The sequence below is a fragment of the Triturus cristatus genome, chromosome 7 (assembly GCF_964204655.1).
Source record: "Triturus cristatus chromosome 7, aTriCri1.1, whole genome shotgun sequence".
Lineage (NCBI taxonomy): Eukaryota > Metazoa > Chordata > Amphibia > Caudata > Salamandridae > Triturus > Triturus cristatus.
Genome location: NC_140590.1, coordinates 1,258,675,205 through 1,258,700,347, shown reverse-complemented (window position 1 = coordinate 1,258,700,347; position 25,143 = coordinate 1,258,675,205).

Sequence of the window (25,143 nt, the reverse complement as noted above, 5' to 3'; positions counted from 1 at the left end):
CAGCTGTAGCAATACAGGGCCATGGAAAGTTGAAGTTTCAGTTTTTGGCACATGGAGGGCAGCCATTTAGAGACAAGCTCATTGTCGGAGTTAGGCTGCGGCAACATATGTACTTATACAATGACTGCGACAATCCTCACACACTTATAAATTCATTATAAACTCTGCTTGCAGTACTCTAATGATGCATTCTCTACGTACGTACTTGTACAATGACCGAGGCAAGGGCATCAGAAGCATTTAGCGTCTACGCAGCCAGTGATGATGCGTGGTGCAGGCGAGCCACCGAATCGCAACTCGATGTGAATTGTGAGCCATGTTATCGCTAGTGTACAACGAAGGCAGTAGTCAGCACAGACATCGAGGAATGTTTTTAGTCACTTCCTCTTGACAAAGTTTGAGGACATAGAGTAGAATTCTGTTTGCAATTAATAAATCATGTCTCAATGTAAATTGCGCTGCTGACCACAGTGTAGGTAACAAAAGATGAAATATGTATGGAATACATTGTCGAAATGTGTAGGTTTCGGGGACGTTATAGTTAGTTGCCTACTGGACTCTGAAATTCATGAATCAAGACTGAATTCAAACTGTGAGCTCTGCTGGCCGCAGTGTAGACTGCTATTCAGTGTCCCTTTGGACTTGCAAGATGAATTTCGTGATTGTAGTAAAACTATAATTGATATCAAAAAAGTTCTTGAAGCAAGGACACTAAAAGGATATTATTTAGGTTTCGAAGATGTTGTAGTTAGTTGCCTACTGGACTCTGTAATTAATGAATAAACGCTCAATTTTAATTGTGAGCCGTGCTGACCGCAGGGTAGGCCAGAGGCAGCGGTCAGCAAGGGCCCACAGCCATGTGGCGTTCAGTAGAGCTGCACAGTTATTGGCAATTCAGCGTGTGTGCAGCCAACGATGGTAAGTGGTGCAATGAGTTAGTGGCACCTGAAGCAACCAGCGTGTGTTCACCCTGCGATGATGCGTCGTCCGAGCGGGCTGCATTGGTAGCAATGTCTTTTGTCTTATGAATTCTGCCTCAGTAAGGCCACGTGGCGGTGACTTGTGGTGAAACAGATAAGCAGGACATACTTTCTATTTATCACTGCTATCCTTTTCACTTTTTAAAAACACATCTACATTCCTAGTTTGAATTTTATAATGAGTACGTGGAGCACAAATACAAACATAGTTGGGATTTTAAGCAGAAACTACTTTAAACTTTGTTATTTCTTTTTCAAACTTCACATCAGTATTATCTTCCATCTCTTCTTCAACATGTACACTTATCAAACTGTTATTTTCTATACACTTCTCTTGACTAGCAAAGAAACGTAACTCTATATCATCACAAACTTGTTTTATATCATTTATATTAAAACTCGATTTCGTGCCACAGCAAAACCTAGACTTATCCAGATGATTCCTCTTGACTTTGAATATAAACTTGCAGATGTCTATCGATTCGAACATTCGTAGGATCCAATTTCTCGATGTGAAAGCATCTTCAAGCTGAAGCTGTACAATTTTTTGCTAAGTATCTTCTCCTGTGAAATTTCTTCCCACATTTCTTTCAATTTTGTCTTCTCAGACTTGGTAATATATGACGTGACATAGCGAGAAACAGCAATTGAGTTATCTGCAACATATTATATGTCCATATTTGCATTCCACATCTTCAAAATCACCGGATTGTAATCCTTAATGTACTTCGATTCTTCTGTTCTTTTTATATTAGAAGTATTTTTGGGTGATTTTCGAGTTATAGTATGCCTCACTGCTGACATAAAACTGTTCACTCTTCCTTGCGCTGACTTATGGTGCACTGAGTTAGTAGTACCTTTGGTGCTCAGTGTGTACGTACCCTGCGATGATGTGTGGTCCGAGGGGGCCGCACTCGTAGCAATGTCTTTTGTCTATTGAATTCTGCCTCAATAAGGCCATGAGTCGATGACTTATGGTGCACTGAGTTAGTAGTACCTTTGGCACTGAGCGTGTACGTACCTTGCAATGATGCGTGGTCCGGGGGGGGGGCCACACTCGGACCAATGTCTTTTGTCTATTGAATTCTGCCTTAATAAGGCCATATGGTGATGACTTATGGTGCACTGAGTTAGTAGTAACTTTGGCGTTCAGCGTGTACATACCCTGCGATGATGCATGGTCCGGGGGGGCACACTTGGAGCAATGTCTTTTGTCTATTGAATTCTGCCTCAATAAGGCCACGTGGTGATGACTTATGGTGCACTGAGTTAGTAGTCCCTTTGGCGCTCAGTGTGTACGTATCCTGCGATGATGCGTGGTCCGGGGGGCCACACTCGGACCAATGTCTTTTGAATTCTGACTTAATAAGGCCACGTGGTGATGACTTGTGGTGCACTGAGTTAGTGGCACCTGAAGCACTCAGCGTGTGCTCACCCTGGTATGATGCATGGTCCGAGAGGGCCGCACTTGGAGCAATGTATCTTGCGTACTGGACTGCGTCATCTGCAATCGCTACTGCATCTGAATTGTGATGCCTGCTGTCCGCAGTGTAGATCGACGGCAGTAGCCTATACAGACATAAGTCTGCGGTGCGGTGCCGCTGGATTCGCAGGGGGCCTGTGTCGAAGAGACCCGCGGTCATGGCAGCAGCTACGTGGCAGGGTGAGGCCTGCCGCTCTGGCAGACTCGTTGGTCTTCACAGTTCGCAAGTGAACCACGCCCAGAGCCCTGGCTTATTTATTCATACTCCTACTCTGGAGTGGCATATGTTGGACCAGCCCACTGCGCTTCCGCTTCCAGGGGAGGACAACACAGCTTCATGTCCGAGATCTTCCTCACTGCCTGAGGTAACATGGTTGCGTCTATTGTGCACAACACTACAAGCACCAGCAGTATATGTACAGATGGAGAGATTTATGATCTGTATAGTGAGGTCTGTCCAGCACATCACCGTTACACTTGGTATTGTGTGCATTATTATTATTGATGGATGAGTTGCGTCCTTCACACATATTTGCTTGCCATATCTGCCAACATTCAAGTATTGTGTGGCTGAGGGACCATGCCGTTTTTGGAAGTCCGCTGTCCTGTTCTGCGGTGCCTCGCTGGTAGTAGGGAGGGAGGTGGTCCGGGGGGACGTCCTGAGGCTGGTGGCAGTGAGTGTTGTGGCCTTTATGGGTGTTTGTGCTGCGTGATCAGTAACTCTATGACATTTGTTGCGCTTCAGATGTGATTCTGGGCTGCGATCCATTTCACATTGTAGGTAGTCGTCCTGGTTTATACCAGTAAAATGCAGATGTTAGATACCTACTGCAAACGTGGCTTATTCCCTGTTTGTGGATCGCACCCCAGATTCGGCTGCTCGTTCAAAATATCGGGAACTGGTGCTTTAGTGTTAATTTTTGCATGGGGACGTCTACTCTGTAAATTATTACCATTAGTTGTTGTTCTCATTTGTGACAAATTTTCTTTTGTGGAAGCTATTGCTGGAAAACTGGGGATATTGGCTGTTTTCACTAGGTTGACAATGAAGTGATAATTTAAAATCACTGAATAAACTATAGGTTTAAAAAGAAAATAATTAGAAATTAGCATTTAAAAAACCTTTGAAATTCAGTGAAAAAAAATATGTTTCAGGTACGTTATAGTTACAAATTAGCATTTAAAAAACCTTTGAAATTCACTGAAAAAACCATAGGTTTCAGGGATGTTATAGTTACAAACTAACATTTAAAAAACCTTTGAAATTCACTGAAAAAACCATAGGTTTCCGGGACATTATAGTTAGTTGGACATTTCACTCATACAAAACCATAGAAATTCCGCTGTTATAGTTAGTTGAGCTAACTATAACTCGCGCCCCCACAATGCACATATTACATCCTTCATGACATGGTCAGTGACATCACTGATGACATCACTGATGACATCTCAAATTACATCACTGATGACATCACTGATGACATAATCTCCGTGACAATCTGATGCACCTCCTCACGCCCTAATATAACCTTTGATACACCCCCTGTAAAATACAGACTACCATTTTCAAAACCATCGACACACCAATAGCAGTTACTACAAACACACTCACTAATTCCTAGGTCTATAGACACATGCACTCATTCATCCATACAACCATTCATACATGTAGTCACTGATCAATACAACACTATCATATGCACTCATACACCTATACAGACACTCACTCACACACCACCACTCATCCTAGTCAGTCATGCACTTATCCTAGTCAGTCATGCAAAGAATCAATCACAGTTCCATTTACTCACCTAAACAGTTATACACACACCACCTCATTTATTCATACAGATACTAACGCATACTTACTCTCTTATATAACCACTAATACAAGTATACACTCATCCATACAGCCACTCCCAATCAATCAATCAATCATAGCATTTGTAAAGCACACTACTTTCCCGTGGGGGTCTCAAGGAGCTGGGGGGGTGGAGAATGCTGCTACTGCTCGAAAAGCCAGGTCTTGAGAAGTCTTCTGAAGGTCAGCAGGTCTTGGGTCTGCTGTAGGTGGATGGGGAGGGTGTTCCAGGTCTTGGCGGTGAGGTGGGAGAAAGATCTGCCACTGGAGGTCGCTATTCGAATGCAGGGGACTGTGGTGAGGGCGAGGTTGGAGGAGCAGAGCTGGTGGGCGGGGGTGTAGAAGCTGAGTCGGCTGTTGAGGTATGCTAGTCCGGTGTTGTGGAGTGCCTTGTGTGCGTGGGTGAGGAGCTTGAAGGTTATCCTCTTGTTGATGGGGAGCCAGTGCAGGTCTCTCAGGTGGGGGGTGATGTGGCTGCAGTGAGGGATGTCAAGGACCAGGCGTGCAGAGGCGTTCTGGATGCGCTGGAGCCGTTTTAGGAGTTTGGCCGAGGCTGCTGCATAGAGGGCATTTCTGTAGTCCAGCCAGCTGCTGACGAGGGCCTGGGTGACCGTTCTTCTCATTTCGGTGGGGATACACTTGTAGATCTTGCGGAGCATGCAGAGGGTGTTGAAGCAGGAGGAAGAGACGGCATTGACCTGCTTAGTCATGGAGAGGGTGGAGTCGAGATTGACCCCTAGGTTGAGTGCATGGTAGGTGGGTGTTGGAGCTGTTCCCAGTGCGGTCGGCCATCAGGAGTCGTCCCAGGCCGAAGGGGTGGATCCGATGATGAGGACCTCCGTCTTGTCCGAATTCAGCTTTAGTCGGCTGGTCCTCATCCATTCGGCGAAGGCCTTCATTCCCTCGTGGAGGTTGGTTTTGGCGGTGTGGGGGTCCTTGGTGAGGGAGAGGATCAGCTGGGTATCATCGGTGTAGGAGATGATGTTGAGGTCGTGCAGTCAGGCGATGTGGGCGAGCGGTGCCATGTAGATGTTGAACAGCGTTGGGCTGAGGGATGAGCCCTGGGGTACGCCGCAGATGATCTCGGTGGCTTTGGAGCGGAAGTGGGGGAGGCGGACGCTCTGTGTTCTGCCGGAGAGGAAGGAGGTGGTCCAGTCTAGGGCCTTCTCTTGCATCGTGGAGGCGTGTTCGTAGTGTGTGGTGGCAGACCGTGTCGAAGGTGGCTGACAGGTCCAGGAGGATGAGGGCCGCGGTTTCTCCGTTGTCTAGCAGGGTCCTGATGTCATTGGTGGCGGCGATGAGGGCAGTCTCGGTACTGTGGTTGCTGCGGAACCCAGACTGGGACTGGTCCAGGATGCTGTTCTCCTCGAGGTAGCAGGTCAGTTGTTTGTTGACGGTCTTTTCGATGACCTTCACTGGGAACGGGAGCAGGGAGGTGGGTCGGAAGTTCTTGAGGTCCTTGGGGTCCGCCTTGGGTTTCTCGAGTAGGGCGTTGATCTCGGCGCAATCCCACAATCACTGACTCTCACATATAGTCATTTATATACTCCAACTCTCACATACACTGCCTTATACTTTTGTACTTACTTGGACATCTACCACTGAGACGTCCATTCTCTCACCAACACATCTATACACACACTCACTCACCCATAAAACTGTTTCCACATGCACTCAAGTCATACACCCAGTCAATCAACCACTCACACATCTATGCACAAAGTCACACACCTCCTACCCACCCACACACATACTCAGTCTCCCATACAAATACTCAGGCAACCAATCAATAACCCATATAGACACTCATGTTGCAACTGACCAACCCATGCAGCAGCTTACACAACAACAGACAGACTGATACAGACATTCACACAGTATAGTCACTAACCCATGCATTCAGTAAGTCTCATTTAATCACTCACTTATACAGTCAGTCACACACATACTAAATCCGCCATTCAGACACTTATACACCCATTCATTCTTTAATACACCTTGGCATATACATAAAACATATTTAAACTTTACAGAAACACACAGTCACTGGATGATTTCATCAGTGATGTCATTTGAGATGTCATCAGTGATGTCATCAGTGATGTCACTGACCATGTCACGAATGGTGTAATATGTGACGTCATCAGCAGTGTATTGCGGGGGCATGAGTTATAGTTAGCTGAACTAACTATAACGGCTGAATTTCTATGGTTTTGTATGAGTGAAATGTCCAACTAACTATAACATCCCTGAAATCTATGTTTTTTTCAGTGATATATATATATATATATATATATATATATAAACATACACAACATCCCAACATTTGCTCCGTGAAAGAGGCTGCATACTTTCAATGAGGTGGCTTCAATGTCGCAGGCACAGAACTTCCTGCTTTTAATCCAACTACACCTTTCTCTTTCAAAGAAATAGTCATTGAAGCCGATTCCGTGGATTTCCAGTGCTTTATTAAAATGAAATTAGTCTTTAGTTGCCTCCAAGTATTCATTCTCCCCAACGCGTTTCAACTCTGCCATCGAGCCTTGTTCACAGGTAAGCTTGTTTTTCAGAAATGGTTATGTTTTATAGACCCCTTAATCACTTGTGCCTGAGTGTCATTTACTTTACGCATGCGCGCTGAATGCAAATCGGCACTTAATATTTTCTGCAGTGTTACAAACGTTGTTCAGTGTCTTTTCAAAGGCCAATTCAGCGCGCAAACAGTTCATCATATTGCAGGCATATTGTCGCAAAAAAGTTCCATAACTTGAAATTAGTCTTTAGTTGCCTGCAAGAATACCGCAGAGCGTGAGTTCAGGATGTGAAAGAAATCCTTTCTATTCACAGAATCCAAGTTGAAGTAAGATGCATTATGGAACTTTTTTGCCACTGGAAATCCACGGAATCGGGCTTCAATTACTTTTTCTTTGAAAGAAAAAGGTGTGGTTGGATATCTATCTATCTATCTATCTATCTATCTATATATATATATATATATATATATATATATATATATCTATATATTCACTGAAAAAACCATAGGTTTCACACATGTTATAGTTAGCTGGACATTTTACTGATAAAAAACCAATGAAATTCCCCCGTTATAGTTACTGCAGGCAACTATAACTCACGCGGCCGCAATCCTCTGCTGATGCTAATACTGTATTTAGACACTTATTTGCCCATGTCTTCTTCCATTAAATCTTAGCTTTACATATATTACAAATATTTTTTTTTTCATAAAGACACATATGTCATCAGCAGAAGATTGCGGTCGCGTGAGTTATAGTTGCCTGCAGTAACTATAACGGGGGAATTTCATTGGTTTTTTATCAGTAAAATGTCCAGCTAACTATAACATGTGTGAAACCTATGGTTTTTTCAGTGAATTTGCAAGGTTTTTTAAATGCTAAGTTACTTTACGCCATTCGTGGCATGCGCGCCCAGTTAACGCAGTTCGTTCCGTGCGCGCACGGTGCGCTTCGCGCACCGTGCGCGCCCTTTACGCAGTTAGTGCCGTGCACGCACAGTGGTCACGCGGTGCGCTGCGCGCACCGCGTGCCCACGTTAAGTGGGATGGGCCATGTACGGACGATGCGCTTCGCGCACCGTGCGCACATGGGGGACATATTTTGCGCATCTTTGTGAAATGTATTCTTTGTTAACTTCCTACCTATGATAAGCCATGCACAAATGGTGCCCTTCGGGCACCATTTGCACACGGGGTGGGGAGAATGTGGATAATTTTTTTTTTTTTACTATTTTTTACCGTGCGCGTACGGTAAGCGTAATCAGCGATTTTCCGAAAAAAAAATTTTTTTTTTTTTTTGGGCTTGGGGGTGGTTTGGGGACCCCTGTATCAATGCTGGGTGGTTAGGATCTCATTAAACTGCCTCTTTACACATTTTTGGGGTTGGTTTTTGCTGCCCTACTCAGGAAGCGAGAGAGAAAATGGCGGCCGCCACTTCCTGGTTTCGACCGATTCGAATGTTTACTAAGAACTAAGAGCCAATCAGAATCGCACTCGCGCACACCACCGTACGCGTACGGTAAGCGCACGGTAAGCGCACCGTAAGCTGCCACAGATATATATATTGATTTAAAGGCTATTTTCTCAGAATCTACTGAACAGATTTATACCAAACCTACAAAAGGCACTTCCTTGACCTGGGGACTACCTCTCTGCCAAATTTCATTACATTCTGTTCAGCCGTTCGGGCTGTAGCCCTGTCTAAAGGTCCTATGGAAAAATGCATGGGAAAAACGCGTTTTGGGACCCCCCTTTTATCTCAGCCCCCGCTTGACGAATCCCCCCGAGACTTTCAGGGTAGGAGCGGAGCGTAGCGCCCCACCTATTTTGAAACATTCGCGAGGATTCGTCGACCGGCGCCAAAGTTATTCAAAATAGAATGTTGCGGATTTCCTATGGAAACGTGGTCCTAACTATAACTACCTACTGGCGACCGCCAGTAGGTAATATATATATACATATATCTCGCAGCAACTCGTGATGCAATCCCGCTTAGGCACGAAAATCACCAGTACAGACCAACTTTTGCAGCATTATTTTTTATTTTCTGTCTCCTCCTGTGTCAGGACGCGTTTCGGCCGTCCAAGCGGCCTTGATCACCTGATCGTCACAGAGTAGCCCATTTTTAAAGTGCAAGTGCAATCATCAACAATAAACATAGATGACATACTATGGTCTCATTATTGCAAATCACGGCAGATTATAGCCATCATTATTCACAAAACATGTTTTTTTTAAAAATCACAATCATGTTGAGAAAATCCCCCATTGTTAAAATAATATAACACATACAATAAATATATATATATATATATTCACTGAAAAAAACATAGGTTTCAGGCACGTTATAGTTAGGAATTAGCATTTAAAAAACCGTAGAAATTCACTGAAAAAAACATAGGTTTCAGGGGCGTTATAGTTAGCTGGACTTTTCACTCGTACAAAACCATTGAAATTCCCCTGTTATAGTTAGTTCAGCTAACTATAACTCGCGCGCCCGCAATGCACTGCTGATGACGTCACATATTACATCACTCATGACATGGTCAGTGACATCACTCATGACATCACTGATGACATCTCAAATGACATCACTGATGACATCATCCTTGTGATAGAGTGGCAGGCCTCCTCTCCCCCTAATATAACCTTTGATACACACATTCAAAAATAGAAACTAAATATTTCAAAACAATGGACATACCAATATCAGTTACAACAACCTATTCAGTAATTCTAAGATACACATACACATCCACTCATTCACCAACAGTCCTATACAGTCACTCATACATGTACTCACTCATCATATGTACTCATACACCTATACATCCTGTTACACAACGCCACTCATCCATAGAGTTCCTCACACACATAGTCACTCATGCTAATAAAGAATCAAACATCCATTTACTTGCATATACAGTTATACACACACCACCACACTTGCTTCTACAGAAACTTACACATACTTAGTCTTTTATACAATCACTTATAGAAACACATACTTATTCATACAGGAACTCTTTCAATCTCTCACTCTCACATACACTCACTTATATACACCAATAGTCACATATACTAGTTTAACACATATGTAGTTACTCATGAAGACACTATTGAGACAGTCATTTACTCACTAACACACCCATGTACACACTCATCCACCCATACAGTCCTGCACACATGCTGTCTTCAACACATACAAACAGTGAGTCACTCATTCATGCACCTATGCACTACGTAATACCCCACACCGAACCATACAAACACTCAGACACTCATACTGATACTCAAAAAACCAACTAATAACCTATATAGACACTCATGTAGCTACTCACCAACCCATGCAGCCACTTATACACAAAGTGAGAGACTGATACAGATATTTACATATTTAAACAATACTCACTAAGCCATGTATTCACTAAGATACACTTAATGAGTCAGTTATTCAATCAATTTTTCAAAAACAAATCATCCATTTAGACACTTATATACCCATTTATTCTTCCATCGACCTTGAGATATACATATATAAAACATATGCAATTTTCTGAAAAACACACATTCACTGGATGATGTCATCAGTGATGTCATGAGTGATGTCACTGACCATGTCATGAGTGATGTAATATGTGACATCATCAGCAGTGCATTGCGGGCGCCCGAGTCATAGTTAGCTGAACTAACTATAACGGGGGAATTTCAATGGTTTTGTACGAGTGAAAAGTCCAGCTAACTATAACGCCCCTGAAAGCTATGGTTTTTTCAGTGAATTTCTAAGGTTTTTTAAATGCTAATTCCTAACTATAACGTGCCTGAAACCTATGGTTTTTTCAGTGAATTTCAAAGGTTTTTTAAATGCTAATTTCTAACTATGCCTACAGAGATAGGACATGTGAAGAAAGAAGAAAAAACGCACAGAAAGAAAAAAAAGAAATGCAGAAAGAAGCAACAGAAGTCCTCAAAGACGAAGAAAAGTGCAGGAAGAAGGATAACGTGCAGAAAGAACAAACAGAAGAGCAGAAAGAAGCCTTGTTCCAAAATCATCCTGTACCCTCAACTTTTTCAGACGGATACTGGTGTTAACTGAGTCTGACTAACCAGTCCTAGTGCCAGTGCTATGTTAAAAGACACTCAGAATACAGTGAAAATACCTACATACACTAGGGAACACTATGAGTTGGGGTCACCCTGTGATCAGCATGACCTCCTCTGTAAGCCCCTAGTATATAATAGGGGAGGGGATTAAAACTACCTCTTAAAACGCCCCACAGGGCGAGCTTGCACACGTCACCTCAGGCCCCGTCCCCTCACTTCCCCACTGTGTAAACACGCCCTGTGGCCATTTTAAGTTGGGAGATTAAGTCCCCTTGAATCCTGAGGGTCCCTAGGGTCCAACTAGACCACTAGGTACCTCCAGTAAGCGCCACAGAGCTGCGTTGCAGAGAGATGTAAAAAGGGGCACGGCCCAGACCACCTCTCTGCAACGCAGCGCAGTGGCGCTTACTGGAAGCACCTGGTGGGCTAGTTGGCCCCCAGGGTCCCTCAGGATTGAAGGGGAATTATTTCCCCAACTGAAAACGCGCCCCAGGGCTTGTTTGCACAAGTTAACTCAGGCCCCGTTCCCTCCCTTCACCACTGTGTAAACACGCCCTGTGGCCGTTTTTAGTTGGGAGATTAAGTTTATTTGAATCCTGAGGGTCCCTAGGGTCCAACTAGCCCACTAGGTACCTCCAGTAAGCGCCACAGAGCTGCATTGCAGAGAGGTGTAAAAAGTGGCACGGCCTGGACCACCTCTCTGCAACGCAGCTCAGTGGCGCTTACTGGAAGCACCTGGTGGGCTAGTTAGCACCCAGGGGTCCTCAGGATTGAAGGGGAATTATTTCCCCAACTGAAAACGTGCCATAGGGCGTGTTTGCACACGTCACCTCAGGCCCCGTCCCCTCCCTTCCCCACTGTGTAAACACGCCCTGTGGCCGTTTTTTAAGTTGGGAGATTAAGTCCCCTTGAATCCTGAGGTTCTCTAGGGGCAAAATAGCCCACTAGGTACGTCCAGTAAGCGCCATTGCAGAGAGGTGTAAAAAGGGGCACAGCCTGCACCACCTCTCAGCAACGCAGAGCAGTGGCGCTTACTGGAAGCACCTGGTGGGCTAGTTGGCCCCCAGGGTCCCTCAGGATTGAAAGGGAACTATTTCCCCAACTTAAAACGCGCCACAGGGCGTGTTTGCACACGTCACCTCAGGCCCCGTCCCCTCCCTTCACCACTGTGTAAACACGCCCTGTGGCCATTCTAAGTAGAGGGATTAAGTCCCCTTGAATCCTAAGGGTCCCTAGGGTCAAACTAGCCCACTAGGTACCTCCAGTAAGCGACACAGAGCTGCGTTGCATAGAGGTGTAAAAAGGGGCGTGGCCTCCGAACACCTGTCTGCAACGCAGCTCCCTGGCGCATACTGGAGATACCTGTTGGGCTAGTTGGCCCTCAGGGACCCTCAGCATTACAACTAGCCAGGGGGCGCGTTTGCAGAGTGCTGCAAGGAGGGGGCGTGGCCTCCGGCAAGATGCCGGTCTTTTATTTATTTTATTTCTGTAAGAAGGAGGGCTGTGTGGCCCCCCTTCTTTTTCTTATTTACTGGCCCTGGGGACCCCATCCCCCAGGGCCTGCACCCTAATTTTTTTTGTTGAAAAAAATAAATTTGGCCCTCCCAAGGCCTTAATCGGCCCCGGGGACCCCAACCCCCGGGTCATGGCCTTTTTTTTTTTTAATTCTTTAGGAGGGGGCTGCATTGCCCCCTCCTGAGGCCACTTATGGCCCTGGGGACACCATCACCGGGGCCGGCCTTTGTTTTTATTATTTTTAAAAAAGATATATTTATAGAGACACCTAGGACATACTGGACAAACCGTATGGACCTATCACCATGACGATTTGCGTGATATTCATTAAAAGGCGACTATGCATAGAATGAATCCACATGGAATGTATTTGCACCGCTAGTGAAGCTCTGACGTGTCTGACGCCCTACCGTGCCTAATCTCGGCACCCCCGCCGGTGGGTACTCTCCAAGTAGACACCCTTGTCGTTTATTTATACAAACATGGGTAGCTATTTACGGGCACATTTAATATACACGCACACCAAGCCATTCAAAGGGGATTCGACAAAAATTTGACCAAACTATGCAAGAAACCCCCTCACGGTTAATAAAACACACATCCACCGCCGGATGAGTAATACTTTTTATTTTACTCCCTGGAAAGGAGACAAACCTCACTTCAGAGTCACAGCGTGCTCCTGGCTGAGCCCAATGCTGTGTTACACCCACCAGTGCACGCCGAGTGCCTCACACCTCTGTGTTGTATTCCACCAGCTAGTGCGTATGCTATGACACTCTCTAGCCCATGTGCACTGTTACACCACCCCGTGAATATGTCATGCCACACTTGCCTTCGCACGGGTTATATTGCCCCATCTAACGTGCCTTTCTCGATGCCTATGTTATAACGCACAGCGCTATGCCATACATATTACAATCTGGGATCCATATCTTTGTCACAGTGCATATGCAACATTACACTCCACAGCACATATTTTAAATTACAACTTTAGAGACTAGTTAGGTTACACAACACTGCCCTGTGCATATTACACTCCAAGGCGCATATCGCATAGCACGCGCTAGTGCCTGTGCTATCTCGCGCTCTCCAATGAATCTGTCATTGCGCACAATGTATTGCATATTATATTTCACGCCCCGGTTCATCTTATATCACACTTTTTGGTGCATAGTTTATACCATATACTATAACTAGTTTCATTTTCAATCGTGCTCTCAGGACTATGTTCTATATAACACTGCGTCCACCTATCCTTTTCACGGGCATTACATTTTGCAATGCGGGGTGGAGGGTCAGGGGGTGTTTCTGCCAAGTGAGCCCGGAGTCACAGTCACAAACGTCCTCTTCTTCCTGAATAAAAGGGAGATTATGCTGCATACTTGTTCATATTTTAAGTAGTTCGCACAGACACACATTTTAAAAACAATAAAGTTCCTAATACCCACCTTCTCTGAACAGTTAGCTTGCAGCCCCATCCACCTCCTCCCTATTCTCTGTTGTCTGAATCCATGGACTAGCCTCCTCCCTCCTGCCATGCATGCTCTGATGTGCTGCCACTGCCCTCCATTTAGCATGAGGTACCAGTCCACTCCTCCTGCCCTCCATTGCCCAATTCTATGGGCCATCATTGACCTCCTGCTTAGCCTCTGTGCTTAGCTTGCTGCCCCTATTCTCCTTCCCCCTGCCCTCTGATGTCTTTGTGCATGCCCCTGCTCCATCCTTTTTGCCCACCATGTTCCATGGACCTGCCACTCCTATCTACTCTGAGTGTTCTGTTGAGCTGCCACTCCCCTCCCACCTGCCTAGCATTGTCAGATGACTGTAACCTGTCCCTGCCACCTCCACCCTGCCTGTCCACATGCCATGCCCCTATCCCCTTCCTCCTGTCCTCCATGGTCCATTTTACTGCCACACCCTTCTGCCCTCACTGGTCTGTTGTGCTGCAACTGCTCCTCCTGCCTGCCCCGCGTGGTCTGTTGTGAGGCCCCTTCCCCTGAACTCTCTTGTCTGTGCCCAGGTCCTGACCCTCCCTTCTATTCTCCATGGTCCTTTGTGCATGCCCCTGCACCCTCCTTCTTGCCCATCATAGCCATTGTGCTGCCACTAACCCTCCCGCTTGCCATGCATGGTCTTCTGTGCTGCCATGGCCCCTCCCACCTTCCCTGTGTGGTCAGCTAGCTTCCCCTGACCCCCTCCCACCTTCCCTTCATGGTCTGTGAGTATGCCATCATAGTCTCATTGTTGCTCTCCATGGTGTGTCTTGTTTCTAGTGCCGATCCTGCCTGACCTCCATGGTCATCTTGCTGCTCCTGCCCTGCCCCCTTGGCCCCAGCCCTCTGTTTCCATATGCAGACCCCTATTCCCTCCCTCCTGGCTTCTCTGTTCCATTGTAATGCCCCTGATCCGTCCCTCCTGCCCTTTATGGTCTGTTATGCTGCAGCTTTCTCTCCTGTCTGTCCATTATGGTCAGCTAGCTACCATTGCCTCTTTCCCCTCTGTTCTCTGTTGTCCATGTGCAGTAGCTTTACTACAGTGATCTAATGAGCAACTAGAGTGCTAACATTCAGAATTTATGGCAAATGTGTGACACATCTGAATGCCTTCTTGATGGAACCGAAGTAAAAAACTGAAAGTATTTCCTACTGAGGAGACTGCAGTAAATGAGGAAATTAGGAAACTTCATAACAAATAAATCTCCCAAGATGGCCACCAGAGACAAAAGAGCCCAAATGCAGCACAAATATCACCCAGATGTAGCCCACATGTAGCCCAATGACAGAAGTTTGCAAAACACGTATTTTTTGTGTATTTGCAGTTTTATATAGTGCAGACTTGTCAGGTATTGGAGTGCTTTACAGGAGCATTGGTTACATCACACAAGATCAAATTCATTTTGGTTGTAGACATGGGGAGATTAAGTGATTTGACCAGAATCACAGAATGTTGAGCTGAAGCAGAAACTCCAACCTGGTTCCCCAGTTGCAAAGCCTGCAGCTCTGGAAGTAACACCACATCCTCTCCCCTAAGTGCAACATTTAATCAAGTGGTCAACTGGATAAAAAAACATAAAGCTAACAAATAATTTAAAAGTGCTTTGTCGCTATTTGAAAACTCAGAAAATCTGTCCTCATGTAAGTTTTTTAGAGCACTAACCATAATTTTGATGCAAATAAGACCCTCTCATATATGTAATTTCTAAAGGAAATGCTCTAGGTATTACAGTTTTGATTACATCAAGATGACGTCAGGCGTTCCACACTTTTGTAATAAACATAAAATGTTAGCAATCTAGTTGTTCATTAGGATACTGTTGAGAGGCAGAGGCCAGGGGCACGGACTCTGAAAATTGAAGGCAGGTGGGAGGGTGCAGAGGCAACAATTTGACCACACTGGGCAGGCAGGAAGGGCAGTGGCAGCACAACAGACTATGGAGGGCAGTGGAAAGGGGGGCAGGGGCAACAAACCAACAATACAGGACTGGCAAGAGAGGCTGTGGCAATATAATAGACCATTGTAGGCAGAAGGAAGAGGCAGTGGTAGTACAACCATACATGCTAACAGACCCGATTCAGCCAGGAAACATCCAATGTTTTTAAGCTCAAATGGGCTTTATTTGATCTGTCTCCTGTCTACAATCTCCTCTTTTTCAATGTAACTAAAAGGGGAAAATCAATCTCTCTCTTACCAACTTCAAAATGTTCGCAAGTATGGTACATTGGATCATGGACGGCAGGAGGAATTGGGGTAGGGACATGGACTCGGATAACAGAGGACAGGATGGACATGGAGAGGTGCACCAAACTGACCCTACAGGGCAGGCATCAGGGTTTGCAGCAGCACAATACACCACACAGGGCATGCGGGACAGGAGTGCAGCACAACAATCCATAGAAAGCAATAGGGAGGGGACAGGACCATGCACATGGACAACAGAGAACAGAGGGGAAAGAGGCAATGGTAGCTAGCTGACCATAATGGACAGACAGGAGAGAAAGCTGCGGCATAACAGACCATAAAGGGCAGGAGGGACGGATCAGGGGCATTACAATGGAACAGACAAGCCAGGAGGGAGGGAATTGGGGTCAGCACATGGAAACAGAGGGCTGGGGGCAAGGCAGCAGGAGCAGCAAGATGATCATGGAGTCAGGCAGGATGGGCACTAGAAAAATACACACTATGGAGAGCAACAGTGAGACTATGATGGCATACACACAGACCATGGAGGGAAGGTGGGAGGGGGTCAGGGGCAGCTAGCTGACCACACAGGGAAGGTGGGAGGGGCCGTGGCAGCACAGAAGACCATGCATGGTAAGCGGGAGGGTTAGTGGCAGCACAATGGCTATGATGGGCTAGAAGGATGGTACAGGGGCATGCACAAAGGACCATGGAGGATAGAAGGGAGGGGTCAGGACCTGGGCACAGACAAGAGAGTTCAGGGGAAGGGGCCTCACAACAGACCGTGCGGGGCAGGCAGGAGGAGCAGTTGCAGCACAACAGACCAGGGAGGGCAGAAGGGTGTGGCAGTAAAATGGACCATGGAGGACAGGAGGAAGGGGATAGGGTCATGGCATGTGGACAGGCAGGGTGGAGGTGGCAGGGACAGGTTACAGTCATCTGACAATGCTAGGCAGTTGGGAGGGGAGTGGCAGCTCAACAGAACACTCAGAGTATATAGGAGTGGCAGGTCCATGGAACATGGTGAGCAAAAAGGATTAAGCAGGGGCATGCACAAAGACATCGGAGGGCAGGGGGAAGGAGAATAGAGGCAGCAAGCTAAGCACAGAGGCTAAGCAAGAGGTCAATAATGGGGCATAGAATTGGTAGATAAACGCAGTGTTATATAGAACATAGTCCTGAGAGCACGATTTAAAATGAAAACTAGATATAGTGTATGGTATAAACTATGCACCAAAAAGTGTGATATAAGATGATCTGGGGCGTGAAATATAATATGCAATACATTGTGGCAATGACAGATTCATTGGGGAGCGCGAGATAGCACAGGCACTAGCGTGTGCTATGCACCTTGGAGTGTAATATGCACAGGGCAGTGTTGTGTAACCTAACTAGTCTCTAAAGTTGTAATATAAAATATGTGCTGGGGAGTGTAATGTTGCATATGCACTGTGACAAAGATATGGATCCCAGATTGTAATATATATGGCATAGCGCTGCGCGTTATAACATAGGCATCGAGGAAGGCACGTTAGATGGTGGAATATAACCCATGCGAAGGCAAGTGTGGCATGACATATTCACGGGGTGGTGTTACAGTGCACATGGGCTAGAGAGTGTCATAGCATACGCACTAGCTGGTGGAATACAACACAGAGGTGTGTGGCACTCTGCAGGCACTGGTGGGTGCAACACAGCATTGGGCTCAGCCAGGAGTGCGCTGTGACTCTCAAGGGAGGTTTGTCTCCTTTCCAGAGTGTAAAATAAAAAGTATTACACATCCGGCTGTGGATGTGTGTTTTATTAACCGTGAGGGAGGTTTCTTGCATAGTTTTGGTCGAATTTTTGTCGAATTCCCTTTGAATGGCTTGGTGTGCGTGTGTATTAAATGTGCCCGTCAATAGCTACCCATGTTTGTAAAAGTAAACGACTAGGGTGTCTACTTGGAGAGTGCCCACCGGCGGGGGCGCCGGGATTAGGCACGGTAGGGCGTCAGACACGTCAGAGCTTCACTAGCGGTGTCAATACATTCCACGTGGATTCACTGTATGCATAGTCGCCTTTTAATGAATATCACGCAAATTGTCATGGTGATAGGTACATAAGGTTTCTCCAGCATGTCCTAGGTATTTCTATAAGTATATAAAAATAAAATGTATAAAAAACAAAGGCCGGCCCTGGGGGATGGTGTCCCCAGGGCCATAAGTGGCCTGAGGAGGGGGGCAACGCAGCCCCCCTCTTAAAGAATTTTTTTTAAAAAGGCCATGCCACGGGGGTTTGGGTCCCCGGGGCCGATTAAGGCCTTGGGAGGGGGGCCACACGGCCCCCTTCCACATTTTTTTTTCAAAAATAAAAAAAGTTAGGGGGCATGCCCTGGGGGATGGGGTCCCCAGGGCCAATAAATTAGAAAAAGACGGGGGCCACACAGCCCCCCTTCTTAAAAAACATAAAATAAATAAAAGACCGGCATCGCACTGGAGGCCACGCCCCCTCCTTGCAGCACTCTGCAAACGCACCCCCTGGCGAGTTGTAAGTTGGGGAATTAAATCCCCTTCAATACTAAGGGTCCCTGAGGGCCAATGAGCCCAACAGGTATCTCCAATATGCGCCAGGGAGCTGCGTTGCAGACAGGTGTTCTGAGGCCACGCCCCTTTTTACAGCTCTCTGCAACGCAGCTCTGTGGCGCTTACTGGAGGTACCTAGTGGGCTAGTTTGACCCTAGGGACCCTTAGGATTCAAGGGGACTTAATCTCTCAACTTAGAACGGCCACAGGGCGCGTTTACACAGTGGTGAAGGTAGGGGACGGGGCCTGAGGTGACGTGTGCAAACACGCCCTGTGGTGCATTTTAAGTTGGGGAAATAATTCCCTTTCAATCCTGAGAGACCCTGGGGGCCAACTAGCCCACCAGGTGCTTCCAGTAAGCACCACTGAGCTGCGTTGCAGAGAGGTGGTGCAGGCCGTGACCCTTTTTACACCTCTCTGCAATGGCACTTACTGGACGTACCTAGTGGGCTATTTTGCCCCTAGGGAACCTCAGGATTCAAGGGGACTTAATCTCCCAACTTAAAACGGCCACATGGCGTGTTTACACAGTGGAGAAGGGAGGGGACGGGGCCTGAGGTGACGTGTGCAAACACGCCCTATGGCACGTTTTAAGTTGGGGAAATAATTCCCGTTCAATCCTGAGGGCCCCTGGGGGCTAACTAGCCCACCAGGTGCTTCCAGAAAGCGCCACTGAGCTGCGTTGCAGAGAGGTGGTCCAGGCCGTGCCACTTTTTACACCTCTCTGCAACGCAGCTCTGTGGCGCTTACTGGAGGTACCTAGTGGGCTAATTGGACCCTAGGGACCCTCAGGATTTAAATGAACTTAATCTCCCAACTAAAAACGGCCACAGGGCATGTTTACACAGTGGTGAAGAGCGGGGACGGGGCCTGAGTTAACGTGTGCAAACACGCCCTGTGGCGTGTTTTAAGTTGGGGAAATAAATCACCTTCAATCTTGAGGGACCCTGGGGGCCAACTAGCCCACAAGGTGCTTACAGTAAGCGCCACTGCGCTGCTTTGCAGAGAGTTGGTCTAGGCCGTGCCCCTTTTTACATCTCTCTGCAACGCAGGATTGTGGCGCTTACTGGAGGTACCTAGTGGTCTAGTTGGACCCTAGGGACCCTCAGGATTCAAGGGGACTTAATCTCCCAACTTAAAACGGCCACAGTGCGTGTTTACACAGTGGGGAAGGGAAGGGACAGGGCCTGAGGTGACGTGTGCAAGCACGCCCTGTGGGGCGTTTTAAGAGGTAGTTTTAATCCCCCTGCCCTATTCTATACTAGGGGCTTACAGAGGAGGTCATTCTAATCACAGGGGGACCCCAACCCATAGTGTTCCCTAGTGTATGTAGGTGTTTTCACTGTATTCTGAGTGTCTTTTAACATAGCATTGGCTCTAGGACTGGTTAGTCAGACTCAGTTACCACCAGTATCCTTCTGAAATTGTTGAGGGTACAGGATGATTTTGCAACAAGGCTTCTTTCTACTCTTCTGTTTGTTCTTTCTGCACGTTATACTTCTTCCTGCACTTTTCTTCGTCTTTGAGGACTTCTGTTGTTTCTTTCTGCATTTCTTTTTTTTCTTTCTGTGCGTTTTTTCTTTTTTCTTCACATGTCCTATCTCTGTAGGGATAGTTAGAAATTAGCATTTAAAAAACCTTTGAAATTCACTGAAAAAACCATAGGTTTCAGGCACGGAATGGTTAGGAATTAGCATTTAAAAAACCTTAGAAATACACTGAAAAAAACATAGGTTTCAGGGGCGTTATAGTTAGCTGGACTTTTCACTCATAAAAAACCATTGAAATTCCCCCGTTATAGTTAGTTCAGCTAACTATAACTCGCGCCCGAAATGCACTGCTGATGACGTTACATATAACATCACTCATGACATGGTCAGTGACATCACTCATGACATCACTGATGACATCTCAAATGTGACGTCATCAGCAGTGCATTGCGGGCGCGCGAGTTATAGTTAGCTGAAGTAACTATAACGGGGGAATTTCAATGGTTTTGTACGAGTGAAAAGTCCAGCTAACTATAACGCCCCTGAAACCTATGTTTTTTTCAGTGAATATATATATATATATATATTCCAACCAAATCCGACACTGGAGATGCTTTCTGCCATCCGGCTTGGGTATTTATTCTTCGCGTAACGCGTTTCGGGACAACTCCCTTTATCACACAATTACATGCGAACAAATCAGTTTCTTTTAAAACCAAATGCAGAGTCACATGATTGGTTACTCACTAGACATGGTAAACAGACTACTATATGTTTTTTCAACCGTCTTAATGAAAAGTTATCTTGACATAGTGCCAATAATCTCTTAACATCAATAGTTCTAAAAAATGGATTAGATTTAAAAAGATACATATTATCTCATATATTTACAATTTAATCGAATCATCCATATAGACAACATTTTGATTACAGAGAAAATTTGACACTATTTAATACAAAGTTAAAATACTCTAAATCATTATTCGGTAACATGTAGTCCTTATCATTCCATGTAACAAATTATATACAAAACATCGTCAGATAATCTTTGTCCATATTTCATAGTTTTTGTATGAGACAACCCACGGTGATTATTTCATTTCAAACCGCTGTTGATAGAAAAAGGTAAAGGAGAGAATCAAAGGACAACTACTAGTGTCTGTTTATAAAACATAGTTTTCCAAGGACAGTACTTAGATCTAATTCTAAAATGATAAAGTGCTAGTGCTTAATTCAGTACTGGACTGTATGCGAACAATGCTATCATATATATATATATATATCGCGCTCTGATTTCCGCCTTTTTCCCTTCACTCGCGGTCGGGTGCTTCAGACGCGGTGACGGACACCGCGTATAACAACCGGGCTCACGGTAACGTAAAGATACCAGCACTCACAGGAACAGTTGTCCTTAGTTTTTATTAGGACAAACACACGACAAAACGCGTTTCGGCTGCCGCCTTTTTCAATTGTGGTCGGCACCGACTTGAGGTAAACGTAAATACACTCCAAGCAACATAAACATAGGACTTACTTCAGTCCTTCAATGGCAGCCATTATTAAACATGCAATTCTCTCCTTGCATTCCTATTTACATTTTGTGTGTTTTTGCACCAAATGTTCATATCCAGCCCTGAATGGGCTTAACATAATACATATTATTGTTCTCAGAAATGCATGTAAGGCGCTATTGCTAAATATCTAACCCTGAATGGGTAAATGTTGCACAAAATAAATTGTTTCCTATGTATATTGTAACTTTCCAGTTGCTATACCTAGTTCCATAGTGAGCAGAATCCCTAACTACAGGTGAACAGCCATTTCCTCCCCGCTATTTAAGCCCAGTGGCATCCTCGTCTGATTGTCGATAATATGCCTCGACTCTAATCTTCTGAGTTGAAGCTGTCTATCACCGCCTCTCATATTTGATGGTACGTGATCCATACAGAAGAATTTCAACAGATCCCTGTTGCTCTGATGGAATGCCTCAAAGTGCCGTGCCACCGGATAGGTCACATCTTTATTTTTAATAGCTCTCTGATGTTCTAGAATACGCACTTTGATGGGGTGTATAGTACTTTCTATATAGCATATTTATATATATAGAAACATCAAAGTTTGGTGGAGATATATAGATGACCTCTTTATAATCTGGGAGGGGTCAAAGACAGAAGCAGAGGAGTTCCTTAGCCAGTTAAACAACAATTCGCTGAACCTTGAATTCACGGCATCCATCAGCGATACAAGTGTAAACTTTTTAGATGTAGAAGTTTACATACAAGAGGGCAAAATTGAGACCAGATTGCATAGAAAGCCGACGGCAGGGAACACCACCTTACATGCAGGCAGCTCTCATCCTAGGCATCTCATCAACAGTATTCCTTATGGTGAGATGCTTAGATTGAGACGAATCTGCAGCAATGACAAATACCTCATCAAGGAACAAGTCAATAGCAAAAAAAGATTCCAGGAAAGGGGCTACACCACCAAATGTCTAGATACAGCCATTCTCAAAAGCAGAAGCAAGTCTAGAGAAGTTTTGCTCAAATCAAACTCTAAGCACAGGATAATTGAACAAGACGACACGTTCAGATTCATTATCCAATTTAGCAAACATGAAAAAGAAATCAAAAAATTGATCATAAAAAACTGGAAGCTGGTTTTAAGGGACCCCATTATAGGTCAAACTTTGGCGAAAAAACCAGCTATCACATACAGCAGGGCTTCATCTATGAAGGACATTTTAGTCCAAAATGATCCTGCTAGCAACAGTAAAAGTACTTGGCTAGCCCAAAGAAAGGGTTTTTTCAAATGTAAGGTGTGCAAAGCATGCAAACACGGCTTAAACCAGACATCTTACACATCCCCTTTCAATGATGATGAAAAATCAATCACCAAAGCCCTGAATTGTAAATCAGACTATGTGATATATGTGTTGGAATATCCTTGTGGTCTCAAATATATAGGCAGTACCATTCTACAAGCCCATAAGCGGATACTGCAACATATAAGAGCAATTAAGAACAGGGACCCGGGTTATCCAGTAGCCAGACATTTCAATGAGGTACACAATGCAGATCCATCTGGCCTCACTTACTTTTTAATTGATTCAATTCCGTTCAACAAGAGAGGGGGTGACAGACAAAAAGCATTAAGACTCATGGAAACAAAATACATTTTGAATTTAGATACTAAACATCCCGGAGGCCTCAATGCAACTGAAGAGCTTTATGTATGTTTATAATGGCTACACATTTTTGTCATGTTAAATTATTGACACTTGTTTATTGAACACCAGAAGTATTGTACCTATATGAACAGTTATTATACGCTATACAGCCATTAGACATGTCCGCCGCTAAACCGCTAATTTTTCAGTAATGTAGTATTTTACACTTAGGGTGGGATTTTATAGGTTTTTTTATAAACTTTTATCAACATCACTTTTAGAATATTTTGACTCTGGGATTTTACTGAGTAATTGGCACATGCACTTTATTTAAACACAAATGACAGGAAACCTTTTCATTAAATCAAAATGTAACATCTTGCATTTGAATAATTGTAATTCGCTAACTTACAGACAAAACTGTTTGAACTGGTGTTTTGAAGTTTTCTTAAGGCAGTATTGAAACTCCCATCAAACTTCACCACCAACCAGTCGATGATGAGTTATTTTTATCGCATTTATGAATAGAACATCTCGAGTGCAACTTATAACGATGGTATTTGACCAATATGTCATTATTGAGAATGTTGCTATTTTCATTCAATTTGCCCAAATTGCAAACATTTTAATTATTCATTAATGTGTTTTAACATTTGTTTAGACACAAAATGTTTTTCTTGTAGGCATTGTTTATTTATATATCTATTCAGGCACTTGCACTTGATAAAGCACTGGTGAAATCAAAGTTGAAAAAAACAAGAAAGAAAAAAATGGTATAAAAAAACCAACCACCTGACAGAGCGTGTCATGTGATCAAGGCCCTTCCGGGCTGAAACGTGTCATGGCTGTAGAGGTCGTGGGGAGTAAAGAATAAAGCAGTTGCTGGATTACCTGGTGGTCTGTGCTTCGTTGATTGCAAAAGCCTGCGTAAGCCTACGAAGTTCATAGGAATATATATATATATATATATATATATATATATGTGTATATATATATATATACAGACTCAAAATTGCTCCTTCCGACTGCAGCGACCCAAAGGGGGAGGTGGCGCACACTCCGGCGGAGCGTGCCGGTAAATTCAATCCCAAAATTGTAAAGCGATCCACGTGCGCTCTCAGGAGAAAAACCACAAACAAGAATAATGCAGGAAAGGGTTGTTTAAACAACCCTTTCCTGCATTATTATTGTTTGTGGTTTTTCTCCTGAGAGCGCACGTGGATCGCTTTACAATTTTGGGATATATATATATATATACATATATATATATTATCTACTGGCGGTCGCCAGTAGATAGTTATAGTTAGGACCGTGTTTCCATAGGAAATCCACAACATTCTATTTGGAATAACTTTGGCGCCGGTTGACGAATCCTCGCGAATGTTTCAAAACTAATGGGGCGCTACGCTCCGCTCCTACCCTGAAAGTCTCGGGGGGATTCGTCAAGCGGGGGCTGAGAAAAAAGGGGGGTCCCAAAACGCGTTTTCCCTAATGCATTTTCCCATAGGAACTTTAGTCCGAGCTACAGCCCGAACGGCTGAACAGAATTACTTGAAATTGGGCAGAGAGGTAGTCCTCAGGTCAGGGATGTGCCTTTTGCAGGTCTGGTGTAAATCTGTTCAGTAGGTCCTGAGAAAATAGCATTTAAATCAAGATATATATCTGTAAGCGCGCTCCGTGCGCTTACGGTAAGCTTACCGTACGCGTACGGTGCCGTGCGCGAGCTCAATTCTGATTGGTGGTTACATGACTGTAAACATTCGAAT